At 41.3% G+C, this 17,071-nt stretch overlaps 1 long non-coding RNA gene and 1 pseudogene across 1 annotated transcript in view; one reads left to right on the top strand and one right to left on the bottom strand.

Annotated features, from left to right (window-relative positions):
* The window catches only part of LOC138843906 (uncharacterized), a 180,362-nt gene extending 164,761 nt beyond the window's left edge, over positions 1–15,601 (top strand). Inside the window, exons 4-6 of the long non-coding RNA XR_016213145.1 lie at positions 1,512–1,671; positions 12,420–12,519; positions 15,183–15,601. This is a non-coding gene — a long non-coding RNA (uncharacterized LOC138843906). The remainder of the gene's footprint in view (positions 1–1,511; positions 1,672–12,419; positions 12,520–15,182) is intronic.
* On the bottom strand, positions 5,831–10,026 carry LOC149124770 (regulator of G protein signaling 10 pseudogene; annotated as a pseudogene).
* Positions 15,602–17,071: the final 1,470 nt, after the last annotated feature.

Raw genomic sequence — 17,071 nt, forward strand, 5'->3', positions numbered from 1 at the left:
GTACAGATCTGTAGAGAGGAAGGCGTGGGGCCCAGAAAACGCAGGGTCCTTCCGATGATACGGGATGCTGCAGCAAGCTTTCCCAGCATGGCCTAGAGCTCCGCGACTGTGAGGTGGGCAGGCATGGGTGCCCATGGGGCAGGGCAAGAGCAGCATGTGTGAGGAGTGTCGCATGACAGCCACGTCTTCACCTGCCGCAGACAGGGTCAGTAAGCAGGGTCCACGGCGAGCAGCGACAGTAGGGTGGTTTCAGTGTCCTGTCTCAGCATGCAAGTCGATGCTAGGATAGTCGCAAGAGCAGGAAGTGGTGGTCTCCCTATGGAGCAATTAGGAAAGACTGAAAGAGATGGAAAAATCCCCACGTGACTTCAGCGCTTACATCTGCATTGTTCACAGTCTCACATTCCTGGCTGTAAGGTTCTGTAAGGCATGTGCCTTTCGTTGTCTTCCAGCTGTTTTGCTACAACAAACAAGAGAAGTAATGTATCATAGACTGGTAGAAATGCAAGTCATTCTCGTTGGGTGTACAGTCTGCTTTTGGTTACTGTGGTAACCTGAGGCTGTAACTTTACAAGGAGAGAGGTGTCTCTGGCTCCTGATTCTGAGCTCTTCTGGGGTGCTAACATTGACTCAGGTCTGGTGAGGACCCCTTGGCAATGACATCACAATGGCAGGAGCAGGTGCAGGAGGAAGGCACATCAAAGACAGGGAGCCAGAGAGCAATGCAGGGGCAGGCTCTTCAAACAACCCACTCTGCAGGAATTAACTTGGGGTCTCCTCAAAGAACCCCTCTGGTCCCTGCCATAGGCAGCACTGCAGTGGCCTCGTGGCCTCCTGTAAGGCCCTGCCTCTTACATTCTCCACGGCCACTCTGCAGACCAGGCCTCTGGGGGCAATCCACAGCTGTGGTTTTGTGCTTCACCTTCGGTGCGGTTTCCCCACTGATTTCATTAATTAAACAGCACGTTGGCTGCACAGTTCCTTTGTAGGACAATCCTGCGCTTACTGCCTCTAATGGTTCTTCACTCCCTCTCAGCACTGCTGTTGGGGATGAGGACGTCTGGTCTTTGTGACAGGCCTTGTGGTGGTGTTTCATGTTCTAACACACAAACACATTGTTTGGGCAAAAACAGCAATTAAAATTTAAAGATAATTTTTCAGTATTCATCGTAGCAGGCTAACATTAAAAAAAGATAGGAGTTGTGTAAAATGCTTAGCGCTCTTGGGGGAGATGTCTTGTATAATAAACAGGACCAACAGAGTGAGACAGGAGAAAGGATGGAATAGGAGCCCGGAATCAGACTTTGCAACCTCATCCTCCTGTGAGAATATCACCCTTCTCTCTGCTCCAAATCCTCTCCGATGCTCCCTTTCCGCTTTGGCTAATGTTTTCCTCATGCCCTGTGACGTGCATCACTTGTGACCCAGCGTCTGTCTGTGAACCTCAGACGCTGACTTCTCCACTGTTCAGTACTTTCCTCTCAGTTCACGTCCCGCGTGCTGCCTTGCAGGTGTCCAGCCAAGGAAACCATGAGCGTAAGCCAAATGAAGTGACAATCTCACACCGCACTGTAGGGTGGAAGACTGTCGGGGCTGGGTCTGGAGTGTGTGGTCAGTCTGCCTAACACGGAAGAAAGGTATCCAGGGCAGGAACTTGTCTCCGCTGTTAAGGTAGGTGTGACACAGGCTGTGTTCACAGTCCTTGATCTATAATAATCAATCCCATTCGTTGCTGAAGTGTCCGGCATGTTCTCAGCCAAAGAGAAGAGACAAACCAGAACAGACTTCAGGCTCAAATGAAGAATACATTTTACGAATACTTGACTTTGGATTACAGTGATGGCTCATGTTATCCCTCCAAAGCAAGAAGTCAAGGAATTTTATCTGTATAAAGTAGTTTGTGCTTTCAAGAGGTTCGTCTTAAGAAAGGACTTTGCTTATCTGAGCAAAGTTTGCCAAAGTCCTAGTTAAAAATATGCATTCCACGTTCACTCCCAGTGACGTCGAGAGATCTGAATCTTTCTCTTTTCAGTGCTCAGTGGCAGTCATGTCAGAGGTCAGAACTTTCCATTGCAGATAAGCCAGAGAAAGAGAAGTGGTAAATGAGAGCCTCTCTGGGCTGAAGCTGTTTATAAACAGAGAATGAAGAAGCCCAGGGAAAATATTTTGTATGCCCAATGGCTGACCTCAGAGTCTTTCTGGGAACCTGATTTAGGGTCTAACTTCTCTGCCATCTGCATGTCAGGAGCACAAAGTAAAACATCAGGGACTGAGAGCGGCAGCTGTTACTGCAGAAAACCCTGAAATGGGGCCAGGGTAGTGCTCGTCCAAAGGCCACGGCATGTCAACAAGGAAGGGACTGGACGCCTGCAGCTCAGGTCCTGCTTCTTTTCCTCAGTACAAAAGACTGAGGAGCAACAGCCCTTGTCCTCCAAAGCAAACGGCTTTTGCGTTGTGTAATTGTTCTTTCATGGCTAATGTATGTGCAGCATCTAAAGATCTGTTTTCATTTACAACTGCAAGTCTCAGCTTGTTAAAACGATGCTGAGTTCAGAGGATTGCTGGGAGAATTTAGTGAGTTTTAGTACATGAATGAGATTAACATCTAAAAAGGGTCGCATAAATTTTAACCATCATCATAATAGTTCTGATGCTTCAGTTAAATTTGTCCAGTGGATATATAGATTTTAAATGTCACATTTGGCAAGTTGTGTGTGTGTGTGTATGTGTGTGTATATATGTGTGTGTGTGTATATATATATAATTGTCATTTAAATGGAGTTTTATCTCCATGAATAAGGAAGTTAATTATGACTCCTTTGTTGAAATAAATTGAAATAAATTGAAATAAATGCATTCCTGCTAAAATTGGGAAAATTTCCTAGTAAGATAAGGCTAATAAAGTGGAGGCATACAAGGTGTTAGGAATTAACATTAAAATTCAGTAGATAATCTATATGAGAAAGGTCAAGTTCACGAGAGGAACACCATAATAAGAAGAATTACCATTTCTCAGTTAAGCAGGTAAATACAACTAAGATGTATCTTAACAGCTTAGGAAAGATTGGCAAGTTCACATTCAAATTCGTGGACTGCATTGCTGCAGTGAATATGAATAGTCATGGCCTCCGAGAATATAATCTGATAATTCTCTGAGCAAAATTACGAAGAAATGCTCTGTGGAAAATATGTACTGAAGAAAAGCATCTGAAAGAATTTTTTAAAACCCTGACATGAATAAGAGGGTATACATGTGTTTGTATGTGTGTGTGTGCACATGCATGTGTGTGGTGCTGTTTTAAATATTACAGAAACATTAAAGTTAATAATCTTACAAGAATATTATTAGTTCATGCAACATGTACTTGATATTGAGTTTATGTGGAACGACTATGTAACATCTTTTTTTTTTTGGACAGGCAGAGTTAGACAGTGAGAGAGAGAGACAGAGAGAAAGGTCTTCCTTCCATTGGTTCACCCCCTAAATGGCCACTATCATCAGCATGCTGCGCTGATCTAAAGCCAGGAGCCAGGTGCTTCCTCCTGGTCTCCCATGCAGGTGCAGGGCCCAAGCACTTGGGCCATCCTCCACTGCCTTCCTGGGCCACAGCAGAGAGCTGGACTGGAAGAGGAGCAACCGGGACAGGACTGGCGGGACTGGAACCCAGGGTGCCAGCACCGCAGGCAGGGGATTAGCTTAGTGAGCCGCGGTGCCGGCCAATGTAACATCTTTAAAGCATGCTTATTTTATATTATTACAGGACCAGGTCAATTATGAAATTGTATCACATCACGATTGGAATTAAGAAAATAAATATCTGTGATTAGGCAAAGACTAAAATCAGTTCCCCAATTGAAGTGATTTCAAGACAAAGTTGTATGATCGTAGTGACATAGTGATATTTTTAAGTTTTGAGAAAGTAATATATAAAGTAGGCAGACACTTCATAAGCAGGGTGCTTTAAAATTTTGCATTTTAGTTGTTAATGAGAGCACAAAGTGCAGCACTTCTCTAATCACATATATTTTCAACTTATTGGTAAATGCTACTTGAGAGGTTTCACTGCAGCCTTTGAAAAGTCAGTTTATGAAATATGAGCATGCACATGTATGAAATGGAGATAGGTACAATTTTGGATATTTTGAGATAAATGAATTTTCCAGCTCAACATTTGACTATTCTCTGATATTTTTTCATAACAAAATGCCTATTATTGTAGTCAGAATAACTGGAGACAGATATTCTCAAAGCATTGAGTGTTAGTGCGTCTACTTGAAAACTACAAGAGAGAGGGATATGAACACCCACGGATCATTTCATAGACGTAGCCTTCACCAGGGAATGACAACCACGTAGAGGAGATTTGTGCAGTTCTAATCACAAATATATATTTTTAATTTATTGCCAAATGCTAATTTAAATATTTTTACAACATTTGAAAAGCCAGTTTAAGAAATATTGGCATGTATGATATGGATATACTTCCATTTTTTTCCCTTACTAATTGAACTCCTGAGTAATTTTATAGAAATCATCAGCCCATATCAGAGAACCTGGGTTCTAGTCCCAGCTCCACTCCCTATTCCAGCCTCCTACTGCTGTGTAACCTGGGAGATAGCAGTTGATGGTCCAAGTAGTTGAGCCCCTGCCACGCATTTGGGAGACTTGGGTTGAGTTCCTGGTTCCTGGTTCCCAGATTTCACTCCAGTCAGGGGCCACTGTGAGTAAAGAAATTAAATTTTAAAAGAAGAAAATGTCTGATACAACATCATTTTACCTATAATGATTTTAGCATATTTCTCTAATGACTGAAGAATATTTTTAAACATACCAAAATAACATGATCACACTTATAGTAACAATAATTTCTTAGGAAATAGCACTCAAATTTTATTACTTGTTGTATAAGTATATTCATATCACAAATACATATAAAATATATGAGTATATAAATCAGAATTTATTAAAGATTTATTTATTTGAAAGTCAGAGTTTCAGACAGATAAGACAGAGAGATCTTCACTTGCTGGTTCACTCCTCAAATGTCCACCGTACCCAAGGCTCCACCAGGCTGGATCCAGGATCCTAGAAACCATATGAGTTTCGCACCTGGGTAGCAGAAGCCCAAGCACTTAGGCCACCTTGTGCTGCTTTCTCAGGAGCTTTAGCAGGAAGCTGGAATGGAAATGGAGCAGGTGGACTCAGGCTTTGTTCATATGCGCTGCTGGTATTGCAGGTGGCAGCTTAACCAGCAGTGCCACAGCACCAGCTGCACATTCTTGTTTTTTTAAAAATAGAGTAATGCACAACACATTGAGTTTATCATACTTCATCCTACTGTGCAGAACCTCAAAGATCTTCCTCCTATCTAGCCATAACCTCATGCCTTTCCCTGTCTGCCTCGCCACATCCATCTCCAGCCTCTGATAATCACCAATATCTGTTTAACGTTCATGAGGTCGCCTATTTTTTTGATCTCACGTATGAGTGAGACCATGGGATTTGTCTTTGCCTTTCTGTGCTTGATTTAATTCACTTAGCACAGAGACTTCCAGTTCCACCCACACTGTTGCAACTGACAAGATTTCATCCTTTTTATTGCTAAATCATATTCCATTGTGTATATATACCTCGCTTTCTTTCCTTTTTTTATGTTTTACCTTGTGGTTTCATATAAGGTTTAATTAAACTATAAAATCCTCAGAGTACCCAGTGTTGAAGGAACCTTTGTTTGGCAAACCAAACCTACTGGTGGTGCAGTTGATTAAATGCACACATTCATGATAGGATTTGTATGTTTTGGTCCTTGCAGATAGCAAAGCAATTCTAAACCCTGCATGATCATGCCTCAGTTCTGCAACCCGGATTCTTGGGATTCTCGTGTGTTATAAAGTCTGCAAGCCCTTTTGACTGCAGTTTGAGTGTCACGCGAGTGTGCTTCCTCTTCCCCGGGTGGCTTGTGCTTTAAAACCAAGTTAGATTTCAAGGAGTGCTGTAACTGTCATGCTTCATGAGATCGAAGATGTGGTCCTGGGATTTCTGGGATATCAGCAGGTGTGGTTCTTCCAGTCTTTCCACTGAGCCACACTGACCTTGAGAAGACCTTGCTGGGCAGGAACGTCAGGTCAGTCTCCTTTGCCCCTTCTTCCATCTGATCCTTATGTTGGCATTTTCTTAAAATATTCACACATTATCCAAAACTAGATGTTTTCTTTGTTGCACTCCTTTTAAAAATGTTCTGCAAATCCTTTGACATCTTCTGAGTCTTCCAGCTGATTCTCAATGGAGGCCACCCACTTGGCTGTGCCCCTGAGGCTCTGGTAGCTGCTGCTGGCTCCACCGTCACTGTTGTGAGTGCTTGACAGTGGCCACTTCCCCCTCAGCCAGCTCAGTGACGTGGTTCTGCAGTTTCTTCATCTATTCATTGGTGGATGGACATTTAGGGTGTTTCCATTTCTCAGCCGGTGTGAATAGTGCTACAATAAATATGGGAGTGCAGGTGGATTTCATTTCGACAGGTGGATTTCATTTCCCTTGGATCTATTCCAGGAGTGGCATTGCTGGATCCTATGGTAGTTCTCTTTTCAGTTTTGTGAGAAACCTGCATACTGTCTTCCACAAGAGTACGCAGGAGTTCCCTTCTCTCTACCCATTTGCCAACACTGGTTATCTTTTGTGTTTCTGATCATCATTTACTGTACTGGAGTGAGGATATCTCACTGTGGTTTTGATGTGCATTTTCCCAACAGTGAGTGATGTTGAGCACTTTTTCTTGTACCTTTTGGCCAGTTGTATGTCTTCCTTTGATAAACACAGTTTTTAGATCAACTGCCCAGATTTTAATTGGATTGGTTGGGATTTTTGCTATCGAGTTGTTTGAGTTCCTTCTGTATTCTGCATACTAATCCCTGGTCAGTATAGCTTTCAAATGTTTTTTCTCATTTTATAGGTTGTATCCTCAAAGTATTGACTATTCCCTTTGATATGCAAATACTCTTTAGTTTCCTAGAATCCCATTTATGTATTTTTACTTTTACTTTCTGTGCTTTTGAGGTCTGATCTATAAAAACCTTGCACAATGACCTAAACAGCACTCTGGCCTCAGAATCAGCCCTTAAGGCATTCGGATCTCGCTAAAAAGACCATGAGAGTTTCTCAGGCATGGAAAGCCAAGACACTGTGGCAAAAAATGACCTAAATGAAAGATCCCTTCGAGTGAGATCCCAGCTGGAAAAACAGGTCATCAAAGAAGGAGGCACCTTTCTCTGAAGGGAGGAGAGAACTTCCACTTTGACTATGGCCTTGTCTAAGTAAGGTCAGAGTTTGTGAACTCAAGAGGCTTCTCTAGCCTAGGCAGCTCATGACAAGAGCCTCGGGTGATTACTAACGCCATAAATATGATTGTCACTGTGCACCTACTCCCCATGTTGGATCTCTGTCCTTAATGAGTTGTACTATGAGAATTAATGGTAAAAATAGTCTTCAAATGGTACTTTCTATTTTGTGTGTCTGTGTGGGTGCAAACTGTTGAAATCCTTCCTTAGTATAAACTAAGTTGCTCTTCTGTATATAAAGATAATTAAAAATGAATCTTAATGAATAATGAGATGGGAGAGGGAGTAGGAGATGGGATGGTTTGCGGGTGGGAGGGTGGTTATGGGGGAAAAATCTACTATAATCCAGAAGTCGTACTTTGGAAATTTATATTTATTAAATAAAATGTTCAAAAGAAAAAATTAAAAAAAAAAACCTTGTACATCCCAATGTCCTGAAATCTTTTCCCTGTTTTCTTCTAAAACAATTTCAGAATAGGTCAGGTGAATTCAGGGTAAAATTTCAGGTTTCACATTTAAGTCTTTGATCCATTTTAACTCATTTTTGTAAATGTGAATTTTTCAGCACCATTTACTTTAAAAAAATCTACCCTTTTTCTAATTCGCATTCTTAGCACCTTTATGGGTTTACTTCCGGAGTGTGTATCCAGTTTCCTTGATCATGGTTTTTGTGACAGTACTGTGCTATTTTAATTTCTGTAGTTATGTAATATATTTTAAGTCAACTAGTGTAATGCCTTGCTCTTTTTGCTCAAGATTGCCTCAACTATTCAGGGTGTTTTGTGGTTCTTTATAAATGTTAGTTGTGTTTTTTTCCAGTTCTGTGAAAAAATATCATTGGGACTTTGATATGGATTACATTGAATCTGTAAATCACTTTGGATAGTATGGGCATTTTAATGATATTCATTCTGCCAATCCATGAACATGGAATATCCTTCCATTTCTTTGTGTCTTCTTCAATTGCTTTCTTCAGTGATTTACAGATTTCATTGTAGAGACCTTTTACATGTCTGTTTTTTCCAGATATTTTATTTTATTTTATTTTGGTAGCCATTGAAAATGGGATTGACTTTTTGATTTCTTTTTTTTTTTTTTGATTTAGTAAATATAAATTTCCAAAGTACAGTTTATGGAATACAATGGCTTCCCCCCCATAATTTCCCTCCCACTCGCACCCCTCCCATTCCATTCACATCAAGATTCATTTTCAATTATCTTTATATACAGAAGATTGATTTAGTATATATTAAGTAAAGATTTCATCAGTTTGCACCCACACAGAAACACAAAGTGTAAAATACTGTTTCAGTACTAGTTATAGCATTACTTCACCTTGGACAACACATTAAGGACAGATCCCACATGAGAAGTAAGTACACAGTGACTCTTGTTGTTGACTTAACAATTTGACACTCTTGTTTACGGCATCAGTAATCTCCCTAGGCTCTAGTCATGAGTTGCCAAGGCTATGGAAGCCTGTTGGATTCGCTGACTTCGATCTTATTCCGACAGGGTCATAGTCAAAGTGGAAGTTCTCTCTGATTTCTTTTTCAGATGATCTACAATTGATAGATAGCAATGCTACAGATTTTTGTACATTGATTTTGTATCCTGAAACTTTGCTGAATTTGTTTACAAGTTATAACAACTTTTTTTTAGAGTCTTTGAGCTTCTCTCTATATTAGATCATGTCATCTGCATACAATGACAAATTGATTTTATTTGACTTCCTCCTTTCCAATTTGGACACCCTTTATAGTTACTCTTATCAATGAGATTTCTGTGGAGCCAGTGCTGTGGCATAGTGAGTAAAGCTGCTGCCTGCACTGCTGGCATCCCATATGGGCGCCGGTTCAAGTCCCAGCTGCTCAACTTCCAATCCAGCTCTCTGCTAAGGCCTGGGAAAGCAGTCGAAGATGGCCCAGGTCCTTGGGCCCCTGCACCCACGTGGGAGACCCACCCAGAAGAAGCTCCTGGCTCCTGGCTTTGGGTTGGCCCAGCTTTGGCCACTGCGGCCATTTGAGGAGTGAACCAGTAGATAGAAGACCTCTCTCTCTCTCTCTCTCTCTCTCTCTCTGTCTCTCCTTCTCTTTCTGTGTAACACTGACTGTCAAATAAATAAACAAATGTTTTTTTAAAAAAGAAATTTCTACCTCTGATACTCTTTTCTTACTTGTTAGAATCTCTTTCATTCCCCTGAAGAACTCCGGCAGCATTTCTTGCAGCACAGTTCTGCTGGTGATAAATTCTCTCTGCTTTTGTTTGTCTGGGAATGTCTTTATCTCCTCCTCATATCTGAAAACCGCTTTTGCAAATACAGTGTGCTGAGCAGGTATCTTTTCCCTTCAGTATTATAAAAGTCTCATCCTACCCCTTCCTGGCCTGTGAGGTTTCTGCTGGTATGACTGAAGTCAGGCCAATTAGAGCCCTTTTGTGTGTTATTTGTGTATTTTCTCATGCAGCTTTGAGAGTCCTCTCTATACTTAAACTTAGAGAACTTGGCTATGCTTTGTCTTGGAGTAGTCTTGCTTGGGTTGAAGCATACTGGTGACTTTTGGCCTTTTCCGGGATCGTGGTATGTTTTCTACATTGAGGAATGTCCTTGGATAGGCTCTGTGCTCCTTTGACATTCTCACGTCCCTCTTGAATCCCAGTAACCCAAATATTTACCCTTTCCATGCTGTCCATATCTCCCATACGCTTTCCTCATTCCTCTTTGTCCTCTTTTCTTTTTTCTCCATGTGTTTTCTTTTTTTCTTTTTTATTTTTTTGACAGGCAGAGTGGACAGTGAGAGAGAGAGACAGAGAGAAAGGCCTTCCTTTTGCCATTGGTTCACCCTCCAATGGCCGCCGCGGCTGGGTCACCGCGCTGATCCGAAGCCAGGAGCCAGGTGCTTCTCCTGGTCTCCCATGGGGTGCAGGGCCCAAGCACCTGGGCCATCCTCCACTGCACTCCCGGGCCACAGCAGAGAGCTGGCCTGGAAGAGGGGCAACCGGGACAGAATCCGGCGCCCCGACCGGGACTAGAACCCGGTGTGCCGGCGCCACAAGGCAGAGGATTAGCCTATTGAGCCACGGCACCGGCCTCCATGTGTTTTCAAATAGCCTGTCTTCGAACTCGCTGATAGTTTTTCTGTTTGATCTCTTCTGCTATTGATTGTTTTTATTTTTTTTTTCCATTTCTTTTTTTTAAACTTTTATTTAATGAACATAAATTTTCAAAGTACAGCTTATGGATTACAATGGCTTCCCCCCATAACGTCCCTCCCACCCGCAACCCTCCCCTTTCCCACTCCCTCTCCCCTTCCATTCACATCAAGATTCATTTTCGATTCTCTTTATACACAGAAGATCAGTTTAGCATACATTAAGTAAAGATTTCAACAGTTTGCTCCCATACAGAAACATAAAGTGAAAAATACTGTTTGAGTACTAGTTATAGCATTAGGTTTCTTTCAACTTTGCTTCTTTGTGCTGGTCTGGCTTTCTCTGACTACAATATTGCAAGATAAGCTTTCTGGGAACATCCTGTGAAAAACTAGCTCTGATGAACAGATAGTTTCAGATTTTCTGTGCGTGTTTCCCTGTCTCTCTCTTGCCCAAATCTTGGCAAATGTTAGTTTGCTTTTCAGTTGAAGGATTTTGCTCCATTTTGCCTATCAAATCTATACTATTTTATTATTTGCATATGTTCTCTTGGGTCTCATTGTTTTTCTAAGGCATTTCCTCTGAGTGTTTGGAAACATCCATTCCTACGTGGTTGTGTTCTTGTACCTTGTTTTTCTCGCTAGGTGAGGTCATTGCTTCTTGAAAGTTCTTGATGCTTGTTTCTGTACAACATCATCTGTACATTGAAAGATGAGTTATTGTAATCTGACTTTTTTGTGGCTGTCCTTCTAGAAATTCTCCATTTGTTTGTTTTCCCTGAGCCTAGGGATACCTCTGTTAGTGCAGCACTAGAGAGCACCCTCCATCTACTGCTGATGTTATACTGACTCTTTCTTACAATCCTTCCCAAACTCGTATTGGTCTCAAATCTGCAATTGATAAGCATGTTCAGTATGAACTGGGGAAGTGCCTAAAAAGGAGTAGGCTCTCCCTACAATGGTCTCTTCCTGGCTCTATGATGGGTGGAGACTCCTTTTGCTATGCCTATGAAGGCCACAATGCTAGATCACATCCCTAGCCTTCAGCCCACCAAGACCAGAGCACCCTGAGCAGAAGACCAGAGCTCACACTGTCATGGTCGAGAGACCATGCTGAGGTGAGCTCCCTGTCCAAAGCCACAGCTGTCAGCCCCTGGTGATGATGTTTAGGGTTCAAGACTGCTCAACCAAGACCATGGAACTACACACTCTGTTAAATATATATTCCATTTACTGAGGTGAAATTGAAGACAGTAAGAAAAATACAAAGGGAAAATAATTCCTCTTATGAAAGAGATAATTATGAGAAAAGTTTTGGCTGGTGCCGCAGCTCAATAGGCTAATCCTCTGCATGCAGCTCCGGCACCTAGGGTTCTAGTCCCGGTTGTTCCTCTTCCAGTCCAGCTCTCTGCTGTGGCCCGGGAGTGCAGTGGAGGATGGCCCAAGTGCTTGGGCCCTGCACCCCATGGGAGACCAGGAGAAGCACCTGGCTCCTGCCTTCGGATCAGCACAGTGCGCCGGCTGCAGCGGCCAATGGGGGGTGAACCAATGGCAAAAGGAAGACCTTTCTCTCTGTCTCTCTCTCTCACTGTCTACTCTGCCTGTCAATAAATAAATAAATAAATAAGAGAAAAGTTTTGCTGTCTGGAACTAGTTAGATTATATTTTAGTTTCTAGCTAATGAGGCCAAAGTGCTTCCTGAAAACCACTAAGAACTAGGTGAGATTACCCTGATCCATCCCCACAGGTCAATTCTTGATCCAGGCCAACCAGCAAACTGGTTAGGGGGAATAATGAGAAACCATTCATCAATACCGAAAAATAATACACACATGGTACACATACATACTTGCAGTTCTTCTGTAAACTCATTTTATTGGGAGTAAAACACATTCAACTAATGCAAGTGAAATAATCACTGATTCTGTTGGGCAGTTTCATGGGAGAGAAAGCATCCACTAGTCAGAGACCTCATTAATGACTCAACGTTCACAACATCTGCTCAAGTGTTTGAACTTGAACCGGAGGCTACTGGGTGAGTCTGAATTGGCTGTTTTCTTTTTCCATCATTTGCTTCCATTCAGAGCCTGAAACATGTTCTTCATTTAAAATGTGTCCAAATCTAATATTGGAAAATCCTCCAAGGCCTTGTGTTTGCCTTAATTTATGTTTTTAATATTTCCCTATTGCTTTTCTAAGGCAATGCACACATTTTAAGCAAAAAAAATCCACACATTGCAGCTAAGCATAGGTAAGATAAACAATTTGGTATCTAATTTATTACTAAAGTATTATTATGAGAAAGAACAGACAAACTAAACAGCTCAGGGAAATTAAAGCATTAATTCTAAGTCTCCTTTATTTAGGGAAATCAGAAAAGCTCAAGTGATGCTAAAGAATGTACATTTAATTCCTTCTTGCAAACTTTTGCAGAGGAAAACCAACTACATTTTGATATTGTGAGGCTGCAAGCTGTTAGTTGATCTCTGTTGTGACCTTATTAAAATAGAAAAAATTCATGCTAATCTAAAAGAACCACATTTAATCATGTTGTGTAGAATATGTTCCGCAAATTAGTATAGTCATTGTTTATGCACTTTTAAAGTCATAATCTATAAAAACTTATTTAGTTCTTCTATGTTTAGGGACACAATTTTATATTAAGATATGACTTTTGTTCTCAGTAAACTTTACAAAAACTAGAATGCCCTGGGAATGTTTTTTTACAATATAAGGAATTTTGGTATGTTCTTCATTTCCTAGCATACAGTATGTGCTGTGGAACGCTGGACAGGTTACCTTATCTCTCTGGGTCTCAGTATCCTTATGTAGAAAAGAAGAGTGCAGAAGTTGGAATGGTTTTGAAGATTAAATGAAATAATTTCTATATATTCACTTGGAAGTTGACTCAGCACAAGCAAAAACTTAACATACACTAGCATTAATATTACAACTATGTATAACAACATTACTAATGTAAACACTGAAATTATTACCAATATAATTTTGTCCTTTTGTCAGTTTTGTCAGAAATTGCTTTAAGTTTTATTTTTAATAATAAAAAACACACAATAACGTCTGAAAAATCTTCATTGTAAAAAATTCAGCCAGTGCCACGACTCACTAGGCTATTCCTCTGCCTGCGGCGCAGGCACCCCGGGTTCTAGTCCTGGTTGGGGTGCCAGATTCTGTCCTGGTTTTTCCTCTTCCAGTCTAGCTCTCTGCTGTGGCCCGGGAGGGCAGTGGAGGATGGCCCAAGTGCTTGGGCCCTGCACCCCATGGGAGACCAGGGTAAGTACCTGGCTCCTGGCTTCGGATCAGTGCAGCGCACCGGCCGTAGTGGCCATTAGGGGAGTAAACCAAAGGAAGGAAGACCTTTCTCTCTGTCTTTCTCTCTCTCTCTCTTTCTCTCTCTCTCTCTCACTGTCTAACTCTGCCTGTCAAAAAATTTTTTTTAAAAAAATTCAGGCAACACAGGGATTTGTGGGTATGTAATAAGGCAGAGAAGCCCCCCATACCTCTCATCCCATCATCTTTCACCCCCCCTCCACAGCATTCCATTAGTTCTGTGTGCTTCTTCATTTTTTGCTCCACTGATGTGTGCTTATATTTGCTTTTCCAGATTTATGACTTTTTCTACTGTGTTTTATAAAAATGGTTCATTTTAAAATGCTGTAGTTTTACATAGAGTAGATAAACCACAGTTTACTTCCATTTTATATAAAAAAAAATTGGTAAGTACTGTACTAGCATTACAGAGTGCTGCAGTGACGATCATGTGCAAACCTCTCTGTGGATGTGACGTATTTTCTAGCATGGATGCCTGAAAGCATAAAAGTAGTAGGAGACTATGAATCGTTCTAAGATGTAATTTGATACTAGTAAGTCTCCCTTTGCAAGTTTATAACTGTTTAGGGTTTACACGCCACTATCTACGTATAAGAGTACTATTTCTCATACTCTTCCGGGCAGCCTAGGCTACTGATTCTTTCTCTCAGTAAGCCCTGTTTTTTCCCTCCTCATGCTAGGGAGTAGGCGTATTGCACCCTGTCCAGCAGCTTTCATTCCAGTAGGATGATGCACATGAAAACATGGCCCACAATCCCACACATGAGACAGTAAGTTGCGTGGAGTGGGGAGTCGGATGAGGAATGTTAGGAGCTGCAAGGGCTGTAGTCTCAAATAGGATGATCTGGCCTCCCTGGAAATAGGGCATTGAATAAGTGGTCTAGAGAAGCTGTGCCATTGTTCTCCAGGTACCTCCGAGCTTCCCACATCCTGTACAGGGACCACCTGCTTCTGCCTGGGTAGATTTTCTGGAAATTGCAACTCAACATCATCACTAAGATGTTCAGAAATGTTGATATTTTCTTAGTTTTTGGTGTGGGTCTAGGTTCTCTCAGTCTGTGGTTGCATGATTCAGATCTTCATTTACTTATGAACAGTCTTTGTCATTAAGTCTTTGGCTGTTTCTCTTTACATTCAGTTCTATGTCATTTATTTAAAGACAGTTCCTCATGTTCTTCCTGTCACCTTAGGACTTCCACTTGTGTGTGCCTCTCTTCAATCGCCTTTTTCTTTCTTCTGAGGTTTGATTTTCTTTCTCCTGCCTTCAGAAGTGTCAACTCTGCATTTGTTCTTTTATTATATCCTGTGTATTGCATGGACTAATTCTTCATTATGATATTATAAATCTAGGGGCTGGCATTGTGGCGTAGCGGGTAAAGCTGCCACTTGGGAAGCTGGTGTCCCATACGGTTGCTGGTTCACATCCCAGCTGCTCCACTTCTGATCCAGTTCCCTGCTAATGGCCTGGGAAAAGCAGTGGAAGATGGCCCAGGTGTTTGAACCCCTGCCACTCACATAGGAGACCTGGAAGAAGCTCCTGGCTCCTGGCTTCAGCCTGACCATCCCTGGCCATTGCAGTCATCTGAGGAGTGAATCAGCAGATGGAAGACACCTCTTTCTCTCCCTCCCCCCCCTTATCTCCCTCCCTCCCTCTCTCTCTCTCTCTCTGTTTCTCTCTATTTCTCTCTTCCTCTCTCCCTCCTTTCCTCCCTCTATGTGTAATTCTGACTTTTGAAATAAATAAATCTTTATAAAAATGATATTAAAAATCTGTGTAATTATTTCAGATGTAGTCTGCAAATGTTGAACTCTGAAGCTTTGTAAAACTAAAATTATTATCTTTCTCTCAAATTTGATAATAATTTGGCTGTTTAGTTAATTTCAGCTTCAAAAATTTTCCTCTCAGTTCAAAAAATGTTTCCCTACTGGCTTATAGAACTCACAATTATAACGTTTATTGTAAGCTTATGAAGTATGAGGTTACTATGCATAATTCTTTAAGTATTAATATTATTTAACTTGACAGACCAATAAAATATTTTGCTGTTATGTATTATACAAGTGATAAAATTGGGATTGAAACCAGCATGTTCTGATATTAGATGTTAGATCATATTCTTGACAATAATTTGGTTTGGGCCCCTTTGCAGCTGAAGTTACCTTGCCTATTGCTTTGTAAAAAGGTTTAAATCCCTAGAAGGAGGTACTTTTCTCTGAAGGGAGGAGAGAACTTCCACGTTGACTATGGCCTCGTCTAAATAAGGTCGGAGTTGGCGAACTCAAGAGGCTTCCATAGCTTTGGCAGCTCATGACAAGAGCATTGGGTGATCACTGACATCATAAATAAGAGTGTCAGTTGTTAAATCAACAACGGGAGTCACTGTACACTTACTCCCCGTGTGGGACCTCTATCCTTAATATGTTGTACTATGAGAATTAACGGTAAAACTAGTCTTCAAACTGTACTTTATCCTTTGTGTGTTTGTGTGGGTGCAAACTGTTGAAATCTTTACATAGTATAGAGTTGATCTTCTGTATATAAAGATAATTAAAAATGTATCTTAATGAAGAATGGGATAGGAGAGGGAGTAGGAAATGGGATGATTTGCAGGTGGGAGGGTGGTTATGGGGGGAAGACCGCTATAATCCAAAAGTTGTACTTTGGAAATTTATATTTATCAAATAAAATTTTTCTTTTAAAAATGGTTTAAAGCCTAAGGTTTTCTTTGTATTTTTTAGGCTTTGAAATTTCTACAAAGTTTACAGATATGAATCCTAATATTTTCTCAATGGAAACTCATTCATAAGGTTTACTCTTTTTATTAGTTCCTGGAGCTCTCCCAATACTTATATTTTTCTGGGAGACATTGCAAGATGGTAGCAGAGGATGACCCTCCAACTCATCATCTCCCCATAGAAATATCAGTTTGAATAGCTATTCATGTACAAAACTATCTTCGGAAGAGCTGAAAAAACAGGGTGAGGTGTCACAGTAGCTGGTCTAGGTTACTGTCAAGGACACAGCAGGAAGGAAAGAGCTATGTGCATTACTGCTCCCTCAATTCCAAGGTGGACAACATGGCTGGCGATGCCTCCTCTTCAGGAGTGGAGTCCAGGCCTTAGCCTTGGATGCTAGTACCAGGTGTGTCCAGTGAATCCAGGCTGGTGCCCGTGGACAGATAGCCTGGATCTCAGTAACTTGGTGTTCATCCTCCTCTTCTCCCCAGCCCTGGGCAGCA

Source organism: Oryctolagus cuniculus, chromosome 9 (genome assembly GCF_051225735.1).
Source record: "Oryctolagus cuniculus isolate XC-2025 breed Fujian yellow rabbit chromosome 9, ASM5122573v1, whole genome shotgun sequence".
Taxonomy (NCBI): domain Eukaryota; kingdom Metazoa; phylum Chordata; class Mammalia; order Lagomorpha; family Leporidae; genus Oryctolagus; species Oryctolagus cuniculus.